The sequence below is a fragment of the Cetorhinus maximus genome, chromosome 9 (genome assembly GCF_964194155.1).
Source record: "Cetorhinus maximus chromosome 9, sCetMax3.hap1.1, whole genome shotgun sequence".
Lineage (NCBI taxonomy): Eukaryota > Metazoa > Chordata > Chondrichthyes > Lamniformes > Cetorhinidae > Cetorhinus > Cetorhinus maximus.
Window position 1 is genome coordinate 111,936,080 of NC_135887.1, and position 17,119 is coordinate 111,953,198.

Genomic DNA, 17,119 nt, shown 5'->3' on the forward strand with positions numbered 1-17,119 from the left:
TGAAAGACAAGATGGTGCCGGAAAGGAGTCCTGGACCAAGGGAGCTGCCTGGCAACAATGTTTTAATTGGCTCCTGACCAGGTGACCAGGTTTTGTGTGAGAGCAGTACAGCAGATTGGCTCCTAGCCTGAAAGGAAGAAGTCCTAAAACCTCTTTCTCCTGTGTGTGGAAGATTCCAGTAATTCCACAATAATAGCTAGCTGGCTTTTTCTCCTCCTATCTCTATAACCTGCTTTCTCTCTAAAATCCCCTGTCAAGAAGCAAAGGGGAAAATCACCGTTGGAGACATTGAAAGGCAAGTGCTCAACCAGTGAACTAAATACTGAAAGTGCTGGAAGACCACCTGGTGTCATCAACAAAGAACTGAAAGGAATTTGGAAGACATCGATCAAAATCAACCCATCAAATCTTGTACTCTAGAATTGGTGCTGTTGAATTGAACTGTTTTACCCTACCCTTAAAATCCAAGTTTTTGTGTGTCGTATGTGCGTGTATAGAGATTTAAGAAGGGGTAGAGTTTAGGTTATAGAGTTAGATATTAGCAGTTCATATTTCTTTCTTTTGCCATTGGTTAAAGACAATTTGTTCAATAAACAGTTATTTACTTTTAAGTTTACAAACCTGGTGCTCGTATTCTGTTAACCTAAATTAAACAGTTCGGTGGGTTGGTCAAACCTTTTCACATTTGTTGCAGCTCAGGGAGCATTGGGGCTTGATATTACAGTGCACTATCCCTAGTGAGTCGTGACAATGTGCCATGTCTGTGCCGGCTGTTTGAAAGAACTGTCCAATTAGTCTCACTCCCTCTGCTCTTTTCCCATAGCCCTGCAAATTTTTCCCCTTCAAATATATATTCAACTATAACTCCAGGCATTAAAAAAATGTTGTCCTTATCTTGTCCTCCTCTGGTTCCTTTGCCAATTATCTTAGATCTGTGTCCTCTGATTACCAACCCCCTTCTAGCGGAATCACCCTTTATTAAACCTTAACCGTCTCAGTTTTAAGGAGGACAATCCCAGCTTCTTTATTCTCTCCACATAAGCCCCGTCCAGTGAACTATTATTCAAATAACTATCCTCTCCAAGGCATCTACAGATTGATGGTAACCATCAGGATCAGCACGGCATGATCTAAGTTAGAAGCTGATGGTATGCAGAATTTAATGGCTTCTGATAATCCCCTTTCGAGGGGCTAGCACAGGCAAGTTGGGCTTAATGCCTTCGTTCTGTGCAGTATCGTTCCATGATTCCTGCATACATCTGTCAAATGGAGAGAGACTAGGAAATGTGGAGGAGCAAAGAGATTTGTGTGTCCACGTAAACAAATCACTCAAACGTTTTGTATCTGTGCAATAACGCATTTAAAAAGGATATAGAACGTTGAACTGCATCTCAAGGAGACTGAAATACAAAGGGGAGGATGTACAACTCCTCCCAAACCCATGACCTCAACCACCCAGAAGGACAAGGACAGCAGATGCATGGGAACTGGGCACCTACAAGTTCCCCTCCAAGTCACACGCCATCCTGACTTGGAACTATATCTTCGTTCTTTCACTGTCACTGGGTCAAAAACCTAGAAGTCCCACCCTAGGAGCACGGTGGGTGTACCTATGCCACATGGACTACAGAGGTTCATGAAAGCAGCTCACCATCACCTTCTCAAGGGCAATTAGGGATAAGCAATAAATGTTGGCAGTTTCAGAAACGTTCATATCCCAGGATCATTGGGAGGTAACCTTGCAACATGGGTTGGTAATTGGTTTGGAGTTAAGAAATGAAGAGTTGGAACAAAGGGAACGTTCTCTGATCACTTATTATGGGTATGGTTGAGGAGTAAAGAATATAGGGAGGATGGGCAGATTGACCACAGCATTGTGGTACAAGAGGCCATTCAAGTGTGGGCAGCAAAAACGAATGTGATTGTGGTAGGGGGAAGCCTAATTTAATTCTAGTATTGAGAAATAAGATGGGTTAATTATCATCTTGTAGCAAAGGACCCTCTTTCATATCAAGTTTGACAGTCTGAAACTAGAGACTTAAATTTTTTTAAAAGCCAATTATGGAGCAATGAGGGGTGAGTTAGCTGAAGTAGATTGGGAAATTAGCTTAAAATATATGATGGTAAATAAGCAATGCCAAACATTTAAAGAAATCATTCATAATTTTCAACAAATATACATTCCCTTGAAAATAAAAACTCCTGAAAAAGTGGTACAGCCATGGCTAAAGTGTTTAAGGATAGTATTAGGTTAAAAAAAGAGGCTTACAGTTGTCAAGAGGAGCAATTAGCAGGAGGACTGAGAGTTTTAAAAATCAGCAAAGGATGATCAAGGAACTTGAAACTATATCACCGTTCCTTCACAGCTGCTGGGTCAAAAACTGGACCTTCTACCCAATGGCACTGTGGGTACACCATGTGAACTGCAGCAGTTCAAGAGGGCTCATCAGCACTACCTCAAGGGCTATTAAAGATGGGTAATTAGAGCTTGGGGCCCAGGCAGCTAAAGGCATGATCTCGAATGGTGGAGCAGTGACAATTGGGGATGCTCAAGATGCCTGAACTGGAGGTGTGCAGAGGTTTTGGAGGGTTTTGGACCTGAAGGAGATGACAGATAGAAAAGGGTGAGGCCATGGAGACATTTAAACATGAGGATGATCATTTTAAATTCAAGGTGGTGCCAGACTGCGAGCCAAGGTAGATCATAATGGGGTAATGCGTGAATGGGATTTCTTTGTGGAAATATTTTGTTTCGATCTCTGAGGATGTATGAGCTGCTGCCTTCCCTTCGTTTATTTAGTAAGTGCTCGTGCCCTTGACGTTGTTTAGTTTTGAACCTTGGTGAGTGCACTCATCGTTTTGTCCTTTTATGGTTAAAAAGTTGTGGAAATTGAGCCCAGGTTTAAATACTCAGACATCAAATGTTGACTTCTGTTGGTGTTCAGTCCAAATATGGTCTTGGTTACATCAGCTGTTGCCTTTGGCTTGCAGTTAGAATTTAATAGAGAGTTCAGGCCAGAATCAACAAGTACGCCAGGATTACACCAAAAGTGTGAAGCATTCTAACTGTTAAAAGTGAATCAAGATTGACGAGAGTTGGGGACCTGTGTTCCTGAGGAAGGGGCCTAGTTTTAATGTTAAATCTCAACAATAGCATTTTATTAAAATACATTTACAGGGTTGCAGCATGTTGGCTGTATTCCAATTTCAGGAATAGAGTAGCAGAAACCTTCTGAATCATTATATACATAGCTCATGTTCTTATGAGTTTACCATAAAACCTGGTGTGTAAGCCACCTAGTTTTAATTTGCCAGTTTATTAACTTGCCCGAAGGAGGGTGCCAGGCATCGAGGGTTTATGGTTACCATAAAGCACTTTGAGAATTTAAGATTTTCTTCCCTAGAAGGTTAAGATTTTAAGTGTTTACTGATGGAGTATACAATGATGGATTACTTCCACTAGTCAGTGAAACAACAATGAGCGGGCGATTACAATGTGGACTTCTTACTTACATAGTGGCATTGAAGCAGAGTTCTTACATTCTTTTAAAAGGGAGTTAGATAGTTACTTGAAGAAGAATGTTAAAATGTATGGGGAGTGAGGGAGAGAGTGGGATTAGACTGAGTGGAATATTAAGGGGTACAGGGAATGAGCAGGACAGTGGGATTACACTGGGTGAGATATTACAGGGCAAATAGATTGAGCAGGAGTGTAAAAAATATAGATTCACGTACAGTGCAGCAGGAGACCATTTTGCCTGTTGTGCCTATGCCAGCTCTTTTTAAAGATGTTTTCGATTAGTATTAGTCCTCTTTTTTTTTCTTTCTCTGTACCCTTTAACATCCCACCAGGTCTAATCCTGCTCCCCTGCTAGACCCTGTACCCTTTAATAACCCAATAAAATTTGAATTTTTGAAATAACCTTTTATTTCTTGGTGTGAGAGCGGTTTCTATACATCTGATTTAATTTGTGCACTGGCTCCAGAGAACATGACTCTGAAAATTCGTCATTAAAACCCAACTGATCCGAAAATGTCCTTCAGGTAGAGCAACCTGCCACCTGCATGTTGCCTGGGCCTGTTTGTAACTCCAGTTCCATACAATGCGATTAATGCCTTTTCAAATGGCCTGGCAAACTACTCACTGCTGGAAACAACTGTTAGCAAAGATAAGGCCTGTCAGCATTCTCAGTGCAATGAGGGATGCGAGCAGACAAAACTGACGGCTGAAATGCCTGCCGCTCCCCATGATGGCTGAGGCATCATGACTAGACACTTCCTAATCCCATCCAGTCAACAAAAGATGAGAGAAAAATCCCAGAGTCAATAAGGGAAAAAAATACTCCGGAAAATTGCCCCCTGCCCCCTTAAGGCAATCAGAACCAGTCCAGAAGATCGCACTGACTGTGTGTTCTCGATTTTAAAACCACCTCCCTTTTTTATCATGGGATGTCTGCCAGAGTCAGAAACTGGTCCAGCTCCATCTAAAAAGGCGTACAGAGATTCAGCACCCACCGGACCAGCTGGAAACATATTCCTCAGAGAACAGTGAATCTCTGCTAAGAACTGTCTAATCCTTGCCATGAGGTAAGAGATCAGGCTTGTTTAGAGATAGCAATTCAAGGTGTAAAGTCAAGACAGGAGAGCAAGGTAGAAATATGAGAAATGAGGGTCAGAGAATGTCAAGAAAGGAGAGAGAAAAAACCCAAGAATACATCAACAGTCAAGACCAGATGTTATAAAGGTAACAAAAAGACAAAACTGAAAGCTCTCTTTCTGAATGCACGTAGCATTCATAACAAAGTAAATGAATTGATGGCCCACATTGAAGTAAATAAGTATGATCTGATAGCAATTACGGAGACATGGCTGCAGGATGACAAAGATTGGGTCCTTAATATTGAGGGGTACATGACATTCAAGAAGAATAGGAAGCTAGGTAAAGGTGGAGGGGTAGCACTGTTAATCAAAGAGAGCATTGGTGCAATAGTTAGAGATGACCTTGGTTCAGGAGATCAGGACGTAGAATCGGGTTGGGTGGAGGTGACGAATAGTAGGGGAAAAAGTGGGAGTGATCTACAGGCCCCCTAACAGTAGCCACAGTGTAGGACAAAATATTTAAGAGAAAATATTGTGTGCTTGTGATAAAGGGACAACAATAATCATGGGTGATTTTAATTTACATATAAACTGAAAAAATCAAATTGACGGTAGTAGCCTGGATGAGGAGTTCATAGAATGCTTTCGAGAGAGTTTCTTAGAGCAGTATGTTCTGGAACCAACCAGAGAGCAGGTTATATTAGACTTGGTATTGTGTAATGTGCCAGGATTAATTAATGACCTCAGAGTAAAGGCACCCCTAGGTAGCAGCGACCACAATATGTTTGAATTTTACATCCATTTTGAAAGGGAGAAGAGTGGGTCAAAGGCTAGTATTTTAAACTTAAATAAGGGCAGCTATGTGGGGATGAAAGCTGAGCTAGCTGAAGTGAACTGGGAAACTAGACTAGAGGATAGATCATTAGAGAAACAGTGGCAAACTTTTAAGGGGATATTTCAGAGTATTCAGAACAAGTATATTCCTGTTATAAACAAAAATTCTAAGGGGGGGACCCACCATCCGTGGTTAACTAAAGAAGTTAAGGAAAGCATCAAACTTGAGGAAAAAGCGCATAACTCCGCAAAGATGAGTAGCAGCTCAGCTGATTGGTCAGAATATAAAGAACTGAGAATAACTAAAAGGTTAACCAGGAGAAAGAAATTCGAGTATGAGAGGAAATTAGCTAGAAATGTAAAAATGGATAGCAAGAGTTTCTACAGGTATTTAAAAAGGAAAAGAGTAAGTAAAGTGAATGTTGGTCCTCTAGACAGTGACAGTGGGGAGTTAATAGTAGATAATACGGAAATGGCGGAAGAAGTAAACAAATATTTTGCTTCTGTGTTCACTATAGAGGATACAAAAAACATTCCAGTAATAGCTGCAAATCGGGAGGTGAAAGAGAGAAAGGAACTTGGGTGAAATTGAAATCGCTAGGGAAACGGTACTGAGCAAATTGATGGAGCTGCGGGCTGCCAAGTCTCCGGGTCCCAATGGACTACATCCTAGGGTCTTTAAAGAGGTGGCTAATGAGGTAGTTGATGCGCTGGTGTTAATTTTCCAAAATCCGCTAGATTCTGGAAAGGTTCCATCAGACTGGAAAGTAGCAAACATAACCCCTCTATTCAAGAAGGAGAGGGAGGCAGTATAGGCCAGTTAGCTTGACGTCTGTCATGGGGAAGTGATTAGAATCGATCGTTGAGCTTATAACTGGGCACTTAGAAGAGTTCAAGGCAATCGGGAAGAGTCAACATGGTTTTGTGAAAGGAAAATCATGTTTAACCAATTCATTGGAGTTTTTTTTGAAGGAGTAACACGGCGATGAATAAAGGGGAGCCTGTAGACGTATTGTACTTGGATTTCCAGAAGGCATTTGATAAGGTGCCACATCAAAGATTATTATGGAAAATAAAAGCGCATGGTGTAGGGGGTAACATATTAGCACGGATAGAAGATTGGCTGGCAGAAAGCAGAGAGTATGTATAAATGGGTCTTTTTTCAGATTGGCAGGATGTGAAGAGTGGAGTCCCACAGGGGTCTGTGCTAGAGCCTCAACTTTTTATGATTTGCATCAATGACTTAGATGAGGGGAGTGAAGACATGGTAGCTAAATTTGCAAATGACACAAATATAGGTAGGAAATTATGTTGTGAAGAGGACATGAGGATGTTGCAGATGGATATAGATAGGTAGAGAGTGGGCAAAGATGGAGTTTAATATGGGAAAATGTGAAGTTCTTCACTTTGGCAGGAAGAACAAAAAAGCAGAGTATCACTTAAATGGAGAATGGCTGCAAAATTCTGAGGTGCAGAGGGATCTAGGTGTTCTAGTACATGAGTCACAGAAAGTTAGTGTGCAGGTACAGCAAATAATTAAGAAGGCTAATGGAATGCTATCCTTTATTATGAGAGGGATTGAACATAAAAGTAAGGATGTTATGCTTCAGTTATACAGGGCATTGATGAGACCGCACCTCGAATACTGTGTGCAGTTTTGGCCTCCTTATTTAAGGAAGGATGTAAATGCATTGGAGGTGGTTCAAAGGAGATTTACTAGATTGATACCTGGAATGAGTGGGTTGTCTTATGAGGAAAGGTTGGACAGACTGGGCTTGTTTCCACTGGAGTTTAGAAAGAGTGAGGGGTGATTTGATTGTAGTATACAAGATCCTGAGTGGCCTTGACAAGGTGGACGTGGAAAGGATGTTTCCTCTTGTGGGTGAGCCCAGAACTAGGGGGCATTGTTTTAAAATTAGGGGTTGCCCTTTTAGGACCGAGGTGAGGAGAAATTTTTTGTGTGAGAGACTTTGGAACTCTCTGCCTCAGAAGGTGGTGGAAGTGGGGTCATTGAGATAGATTGATTCCAAGATTATTGGGGGTGGATGGGAATGTGGAAATCAAAACACAAGATCAGCCATGATCTCATTGAATGGTGGAGCAGGTTTGAGGGGCCGAATGGTCTACTCCTGTTCCTTTTTCTTATGTTCTTGTATTCATCAGCAATAAATTAAAAATAACAAGTACTTTGTTATCGCAAAGTAAGGCAGATGGAGTGAGACATGTGTTTCTTCTGATTTCTAACCAGGAGAATCAAGTTGAATTAGCTGTCAGGAGGGAAGCATAAATACACTGATCACATCATGCTGTGCTTGCTTGCTTCCACTGTATAGGCCTAAGCCTGACCGTGGTACATCCCTCGGCCCTCTTGGTTGAGTGGAACCAACAGATGTAGAACAGTCAACTGAAACCGGGAAACACAGAAGAGATTATCCGTAGTGGAGCCTGGTGAGGAGGACCTTAACTGGTGCACCAATGTCTTTTAGGAAAAGAAAACTGCTGCCTTTACCTGGCCTGAGCCTATATGTGACTCTCGTCCCACACTAACAGAGTTGACTTTTAATTGCCCCTCTGAAGTGGCCTAGCAAGACAGTGTTAGGGTGAGGCAATAAATGTGATCATTGCCAGTGACACCCACAACCTGAGAATCAATGAAAAGAACAAAAGAAAACTAATTTTCTTGTTGTTTGGGGAAAAAGAATGAGGAAGAGAACCTGCTTAATTCATCTCAGTGCTGAGAGTTGATACAACAGCTGTACTATACCTAATAGCCACGCGACGCTAAAAACAGTTTATATCTGCTTGGCAGTGCTGGCAAAGTTGATCCCTAGTTGCCGTCATTAAGTTTTTTTTGATACTCAGGGAATCGAGGAATATAGGGATGAGGGGGGGGTTGAGGGAGGAGAAAGTGGAATTGAGGTTGAAGATAAGCCATGATCTCATCGAATGGTGGAGCAGGCTCAAAGAACAAAATGGCCTAATCCTGCTCCTACTACTAATGTGTTGGTGGTATCACCTTCTCAAAAGGCTGTTGAAAGAAAGAACTTGCATTTACATCACACCTCGGGACAACGCACAGCTCTTTCCGGCCATGAAGTCCATTTTGAAGTGTAGTCACTGTTGTAATGCAGTTAATTATGCACATCCAGTTGAAAAATAGTTACAGCATGTGGAAAGAGTGTTGACATTGTGACCTGTTGATTTGTTAATCAGCTTGCGAAGCCTTCCACTGCTTCACCACTGTTTGCCAAGGGACGAGATTAAAAAATGATAACTGCAGCCTTGTGATCGATCCCTAATGCTTCTGATCCCTAATGCCTCTGCAGTGGCCCAACATCACTTGGCAGGAGAACTAGAGATGGGCAATAAATATGGGCTGACATTGCCATATCTTGAGAATGAGTTAAATGGAACATGACCATTGACACTATGGAGGTACATAGTCTCTGCCTAGCCTAACCTCACTCATAATAATTGTTTATAAATATCAAATAATGAGAGCAAACTCGGCCAACTTAATTTGTTCTATGCCTCAATTACTGTAGCTGTGCATGGCCTCAACCCTAACTGTATTGGCACGGGCAGACTTTCCATGTTTATTACTGCCTGTGATCAAAGTTTTTTTAATATGTGTGAGGTGTATGTGCATTCTTATCCTCAAGAGTGGTTTGTCCCAACTTAAATAAATTTCCAGCAGCAAGCTTCTGTGAATACAAAGTAAGGAAGAGTATTTATTATCACACTCATGTCCCGGAGGTTTTAATGTTACGTCTTGCACGCACTATCTCGTGCACAAGAAATAGATATAGATGAGGGAACAAAATGCAATTAATACAAATGAGGGAGAAAAAGAACAATGCAATTACAAGTGGAAATGATTTCAGTCCCATTTGTACCAGGCCTGTAGTTTCTTAGCTGAACTGGTACTGTAGCTGGAGTGGAGGTCTGGCAGAATCAGAGGATTCTCAGTGAGCCGGGAGGTTTCTTGTAGTTGAATTGCCAGGAGGTCAGCTCTCAGGTGTACGTGAAGGTGGAACAGGTTGGGGGGAAATTTTTTTCTATGTCTTTCAGGGTACAGCTGTTTTACCTTGGCTGTCTTGTCTAGCAGCTGGTTCAACTGCTTTTCAGCTGGAACCTGTTGTGTTTCTTTTGATCCGGACTGCTTCTGCTGTGGCTTTTAAAATCAGGTACAGGTATCGGCCCCCTTATCTGGCATCGCAAAATCTGGAAGGACCCGAAAACCGGGTCCCGTGCTGGAAACTGATGAGAAAATGTACAATATCTTGCTTTTGTGTTTTAATACAGTTGAAAAAGTGGTGAGCAGTGAGGAGATACACCAACCACAGACGGGGAGTAAACATATTAAATTACCTAAACAGTACTCAATAAAAGAGTTTTTCCCCCATCCCTCCACCACAGGACCCAAAATCCAGAAAATCCCCATATCCAGTACATATCTGGTCCCAAACTTCCCGGATACGGGATCCAGTACTAGGACAAGTACAAATCTGGCTGCCTTAACCATGTGTCTGATAAAAGTCCAAAGACATTCCCAAATAAGGTGGTGGGTTGGGTCAACCTGTATCCTGTGTTGCAGCTTTTCACACAGTATTTTGAGATGAGGGACCATCACAACACAATAAATGAGTCTCACTGACTTTTCCATTTTCATCCAACACCCTTTGGGCTTCAACATCTGGCTCACTATGGACAATGGAGGAAGACAAATCGACTGGTATCATAGCTCTGTTTGTTTACAGACCACCCTTAACAAAAGGGCTTGTGAGTTTCACAAATGGCTGGGATTCCTCATACTTGAATGAGGCATTTGCTTGAGTTGCAGGTCCTATCTGTGTTATCTGCCATCTTAAAAACTGTTGTGTCCATCTTGAAAAAAAAATTAGCATTTTGTAATATCTTCATGCCTGTATTGGGCATGACCGTATAATCATGCAGCAAGACAATATGACAATATCCTGATAATAGTACTGAAGATTGTGCTCCAGAACTTGCCGCACCCCTAGCCAAGCTGTTCCGGTACAGCTACAACCCTGGCACCTACCCGGCAGTGTGGAAAATTGCCCAGGTATGTCCTGTGCACAACAAGCAGCACAAATACAACACAACCAATTATCACCCTATCAGCCTACTCTCCATCAGTAAAGTAATGCAAGGGGTAATCAACAGCGCTATCAAGTGGCACTTGCTCAGCAATAACCTGCTCACTGACTTTCAGTTTGGGTTCTGCCAGGGCCACTCAGCTCCTGATCTCATTACAGCCTTGGTTCAAACATGAACAAAAGAGCTGAACTCCCGAGGTGAGGGTAAGAGTGACTGCCCTCCACATCTTGGCAGCATTTGACCGAATGTGGCATCAAGGAGCCCTAGCTAAACTGGAGTCAATGGGAATCGGGGGTGGTGGGGTGGGGGGGAACTCTGCTGGTTGGAGTCATACCCAGCGCAAAGGAAGATGGTTGTGGTTGTTGGAGGTCAATCATTTCAGTGCTAGGGCGTCACTGCAGGAGTTCCTGGGGGCAGTGTCCTAGGTCCAAACATCTTCAGCTGCTTCATCAATGACCTTTCATCATAAGGTCAGAAGTGGGAATGTTTACTGATGATTGCACAATGTTCAGCACCATTTGTGACTCCTCAGATACTGAAGCGGTCCATGTCCAAATGCAGCAAGACCTGGACAATATCCAGGCTTGGACTGACATGTGGCAAGCAACATTCGTGCCACACAAGTATCAGGTAATGACCATCTCCAACAAGGGAAAATCTAACCATCACCCCATGACATTCAATGGTATTACCATCACTGAATCCCCCACTATCAACATCCTGGGGTTACCATTGACCAGGAACTGAACTGGATTAGCCATATAAATACTGAGGCTACAAGAGCAAGTGAGAGGCTAGGAATCCTGCAGCTAGTAACTTACCTCCTGACTCCCCAAAGCCTGTTCACCACCTACAAGGCATAAGTCAGAACTGCAATGGAATGCTCTCCACTTGTCTGGATGAGTGCAGCTCCAACAACACACAAAAACCTCGACACCATTCAACACAAAGCAACCTATTTGATTGGCATGCCTTCTACAAACGTTCACTACCTCCACACCGATGCACAGTGGCAGCAGTGTGTACCATCTACAAGATGCACTGTAGGAACTCACCAAGCCTCCTTAGGCAGCACCTTCCAAACCCACGACTGCTATCATCTAGAAGGACAAGGGCAGCAGATACATGGGAACACCACCACCTGGAAGTTTCCCTCCAAGCCACTCGCCATCCTGACTTGAAAATATATCGCCATTCCTTCAATGTCACTGGGTCAAAATCCTGGAACTCCCTCCCTAACAGCACTGAGATTATATCTACACCACATGGACTGCAGCGGTTCAAGAAGGCAGCTCACCACCACCTCAAGGGCAACAAGGGATGGGCAATAAATGCTGGCCTAGCCAGCGACGCCCACATCCCATGAGTGAATTAAGAAAATACTTGCACTTCTAGACAGCCTCTGTGTCAGGGCAGTACAAAGAACCTTACAACCAACAAAGTATGTTTTGAATTTTGAGCAGAGCTCCCACAAACAGCAATGAAATAAATGACCAGGTCATCTGTTTTTAGTGATGGATAAACAGTGGCTTGGACAGAGGGGAGAATTCCACTGCTCTTTGAAATAGTGTCCATGTGATCTTTTACGTTGAACTGAGGGAGCAGAGGTACCTCTGACAATTGAGTACAGGACTGTTGGGCCCAGATTTTATGCTCAAGGCCCCTTTAACTCGTAACCTCTGATTCAGAAGCAAGTCTGCCACTTTCACAGTTGAGCTCCTTCAATCCTGGCTTTGTAATTGCCATTGCTTATTTCACTGCTGAATTGGTGCTGCTCTCAATACTCTTGTGTGCCATCAATATCTTTATCATGGTAATGTAACTTTCTTGTTCACTGCACTAGGTGGCACTTTACTCCATGCATTGAAATATTTTGACAGTCTTTGATAATCTGATATAGTCTGTATTTACCAAAGTGTGAGTTTGCTTTGTCAAGTTCTATATTCCTGGGCTTTGTGTAAAGGCGTTATCTTTGAGCTACTTTGCTTGTTTTACATGTGTGTTATAAATATAGAAGAATCTCCCTTTTGGGATTGTCGGAATGTTTTATGCCCTGCGCCGCAGCTTGTGTTAAGTAGAACTTTTGAAGCTTTGAAACATTAAAAAGTTGTCTGCCTGCACAATGTTTGTGACCTCTTGTTACTTTACCCAAAGAAACCTTCGGTCACTCTTGGATGAGACGCAGTCAGTTGCGTAGATATGTAAAGGTTTGGATACCTCCACCTCTTGCCCAATCCTCTACCTCGGTGGGAGTGTATGCGGATAAGGAAGAGTGCACTAGTTTAAATTGGGAAGGGCGAGCATTAATGCTGGAAGTTCGAATGAGAGAACTTCTTTGTTGGAAGAGGTCAAAGGTTATAGTAGTGTTTCATAAGGACGAGCATTATACCAAATACCACTCACTTTACAGTATTCTGCTGCTAATATCTAGCTTTGTGTTTCCCTAAGGGCACAAGGTTGAACTGTGCCTTCCTGGTTCAGTTAAGGATAATTGTCCACCACCAAATCCATGAGTCAATTAAAGGTGAGACTCCTTTCTTTTAATTGGCTATAGGAATCATACATTTAAAGAAAAAAGGTAAGATTTATTTATTAGGATAATTCACTATACAGTGGAAATGATTGGCTGGCTTACTTTTTAACTTTTTAATTCATTTATAGTATGTGGACGTCACTGACATTTATTGCTCTTCCCTAATTGTCCTTGAGAAGGTGGTGGTGAGCTGCATCTTGTATATGGTGTATCCTGCTGCCACTGTGAATCAGTGGTGGAGGGAGTGAATGTTTAAGGTGATGGATGGTGCCAATTAAGGTGGTGCCAATAAAGCGGGCTGCTTTGTCTTGGATGGTGTTGAGCTTCTTGAGTGTTGTGGGAGCTGCAGTCATCCAGGCAAATGGGGAGTATTCCATCACACTCCTGACTTGTGCCTTGCAGATGGTGGACAGGCCCTGGGGAGTCAGGAGGTGAGTTGCTCGCCACAGAATTCCCAGCCTCTGACCTGCTCTTGTGACCACAGTATTTAGGTGGCTGTGCAGCACAAATGTGACAGATGCATCTCAAAACCTCATTTGATATGAACCAACAGATATTTGTGAAGTGCTTAAATATAAACATCACTAGATTCTAATTGTACAAAAGAAGCCTTATGCACGTAAAATTAAATGTTTACCAGCAAGACCATTCTGAGGAAAAATTAAATTGATGGACTCCATTTGAAAATAAGTGAGATGCAGTATTTCAGTCCGAATTAAAGTTGTAAATCAGAAAAGGAAGATTCGTAGCTCTCAGCATTGAAATAAACTGATTTGAATAAGTGTTTTGAAGGGGTGCATGGAAGCGGAAATCGGTCAAACCATTACCATTTGATTTTGGAGGAATGGGGCAACTGCTTTCTCCCCTTCCCTTCCCCATGCCCCTCCCCACCCATCCACCACAACCCCTCTCTCCCCCTCATCCATTTCAGGACACATGTCTGTCTCTGAGCTTCATGAATAGCGCAAGATTCCCGATTGTGCTTAATCTTTTTCATCTGCTCCCTGCAGGTACAAACGGTAATCAGATCTCAATACCCACTTGAGCTGTTGGATTAGCAGGTGAATTCGTGTTTGGTGGGCATTGAGTGCTGAAAACCAGAAGCCAGGTAACCTTGGCAACGTAATTGAATTTATTTGAAACGAGGGTGGGGGATGTTTTGGAGAGGCAGCTGAATATCAGCATGATTCTGTCTGCGTACAAACACTTGCAACAACAACAACTTGCATTTTTATGACACCCTTTATTTAGTAAAATGTTCCAAGGCTTTTCACAGTAGCGATTATCAAATCAAAAATGTGACACCAGCCCATATAAGGAGATATTAGGGTAGATGGCCTAAAGCTTGGTCAAGTGGTCGGTTTTAAGCAGCATCTTAAAGAGGGAGCGAGAGGTAGAGAGGTTTAGGGAGAGAATTCCAGAGCTTGGGGCCGTGGGAGGTGAAGGCATGGCCACAACAGTGGAGCGATTAAAATCAGGGATGCTCAAGAAGTCTGGATTTTTATTTTAAATCTGGATAAACCTGCGTTTTTGGGGAATCCGAAAATCCTTTGGAGGGCTATGGGGCAAGAGCAGAGGGAGTGGGACTAATTGGAAAGCTTTTTCACAGAGCCAGCACAGGCGTGATGAGCTGAAGGGCTGCTTGATGTGCTGTTAAGATTTTGAGTCCAGAAGCCATCACTTAACTTTGATTTCAGCTAAAACTGTTAAAGGAGACTGTGCGGGACAGAGGCTTTTTATTGTAAAATGAGGATTGAGATTGGATCCGAAAGACTTCAGTTGAGAGGCTGCTCAATTACAAACTTGGAATGATAACATCTTGAAATTTTGCCTTGAAATTTCAGCCTCTTTGTCCAAATTATCCAATAAAATAAGATTTACATCTTCAGCCCCTGGTCCTTGAGTTTGCTAAATATAGTTTATTGGATTGAATAGCTGGGGGACAGGCTGATTGGATGACGACTTTCCTTCTGCTACATCTCCATGAACTAAATTGTGTAATGACTCATGTCAGCTAGTAACCACGTTATAAATGATGGGATTTAAATCTCTCCCCATTTTGAAGCCGTGCAATGGATCTGTACTGTTATTTTCATGACCAGGCCAACATTACCCGCTGTTCTATGACACAGAATGATTGATTTTTTTTTTAAACTTGTTTTTGGGATACGGTTTCCCCACATTCAAGTGTGAAGCCCCTCCTTCCAGATGTTGAGCTGCCTGTGAATGTAATCAGGAGCGACAGCTCTCCATTCCTTTCTTGTTGCTTCTGCGCAAACCATGGTTCAGCAGGTAGCACTCTCGTCAGTCAGAAGGTTGAGACTTCACTAAACAATCTAGGCTGATATTTCCCAATGCCTGTACTGGGAGAGAAGCGCTGTGCTGCTGGCGGGGCAGTACTGGAGTAGGGGGGGTGGGCGGGGGGGGGCGGGAGAACTGCACGGTTAGCAGGGCGGTACTGGTGGAGCGCTGCGCTGCTGGGGGTGCCAGTACTGGGGGAGCACTGCACTGCCAGAGGTGCCACCTTTCAGATGTGATGTTAGACAGTCTCCTCAGGTGGATGTAAAAGATCCCAAGGTCACGATTTTGAGGAAAAGCAGGGGCAATTACCCGAATTCTGATCAATATTTATCCCTCAACCAATATCATTAAAACAGCGTAATAACAGTTCATTTCTACATTGCTATCGTTGGGGAGCTTGCTGTGCACAAATTGGCTGCCATATTTCCTCCATCACAAAAATACACTTCAAAATTACTTCACTGACTGTAAGGTGCCTTGGGACATTGAGGTGGTGACGGTGATATAATAATGCACATCCTTTTTCTGCGTTCCCCATTTCCCTCTGCTTCATCCAGCAAAGGTCAGGAGCAGCATTCAGTTAATCGTGGCTGTGAAGCCTCAGGTTTTTTGGAGGGCAGATTGACTCCTGCCCAAGTACAGTGGTAAAAATCAGCAGAGCGCTGACTTGATGAGAGACCCTCCTGAAGCCTGATCGAGTGCCACCTGAATCCCCAGCTCACCTGAGCCTGAGCCAAGTTCAGCTCCAGACTTTACATAAATGCTGCCAGTGAGAAGCTGCTGCTGCCAAACCTGGAGAGTGGAAAATTGGCACCGTCCTACCCTGAACTGGATGGGGTCAAGCCAGGGGAGGGGGAGGCTATCTCAGTGGGGAGGAGTTGTGGATGTTGGGTGAACCTTGAGCAGGCCTCAGATGGTTTTATGTGAGCTCATGGAACATTCTTGCTTCTCCTGGGCCCACAACACTATTTACCGTAACTCCAGAATTGTACCAAGCAACCTGTGGAAAACTAGCCTGCCTTCTGTGGCATTACTCACAGATTGTCAGCATTGTTACAATGTTTAGTCGCTAAAGTGGCCTGAGCCTTTGAGACCACTGCTCGCATCTCCTCATGATCTACAAGCACCCTAGAGCTACCCATAGTTACACTGTTGTTCAGGGAAGGAAATTTGCAGATTGTCTGGTAATTTTTCTTTTTGATTCAATCATTCATGGGACGTGAGTGTCACTGGCAATGCCAGCATTAATTGTCCACCCCTGATTGCTGAAGCCACTGCAGTCTATGTGGTATAGGTACACCCACAGTGCTATTATGGAGGGAGTTCTAGGATTTTAACCCAGAAAGTGAAAGAACGGTGGTATAGTTCCAAGTTGGGATGGTGTGTGGCTTGGAGGGTAACTTGCAGGTAGTGGTGTTCTCATGCACCTGATGCCTTTGTCCTTCCAGAAGGTAGAGGTCACAGGTTTGGAAGGTGCTGTTGAAGGAGCCTTGGTGGGTTGCTGCAGTGCATCTTGTAGATGGTGTAGTATAAAGGGTTAATGTGGGACTGAGTACAGTACCACTCTCACAGCGATGTGAAAGAATACATGACCCGCATCTAGGGATCAGTGTAGTGTTGGACAGAGCCATGTGTAGAAGCAAGCATGGAGACAGCTCCTAGTTTGGACCTTTGCAGTTCCTTTGTGTATATAGTTTCTAATAGTTAATAAATACTTGCAGATATAAAAAC

The 17,119-nt window shown here is 43.2% G+C and overlaps 1 protein-coding gene across 2 annotated transcripts in view; it reads left to right on the forward strand.

Moving 5' to 3' along the window:
- The window catches only part of parvaa (parvin, alpha a), a 102,179-nt gene that overhangs the window by 23,817 nt on the left and 61,243 nt on the right, over window positions 1–17,119 (forward strand). The window contains exon 1 of one of the 2 annotated variants that reach the window (XM_078549373.1): window positions 13,068–13,078. The exons of the other annotated variant lie outside the window; for it this stretch is intronic. The gene's annotated coding sequence lies outside the window, so the exon portion shown is untranslated. Of the gene's footprint in view, window positions 1–13,067; window positions 13,079–17,119 lie in introns of those variants that run through there. 2 annotated transcript variants of the gene reach the window in all.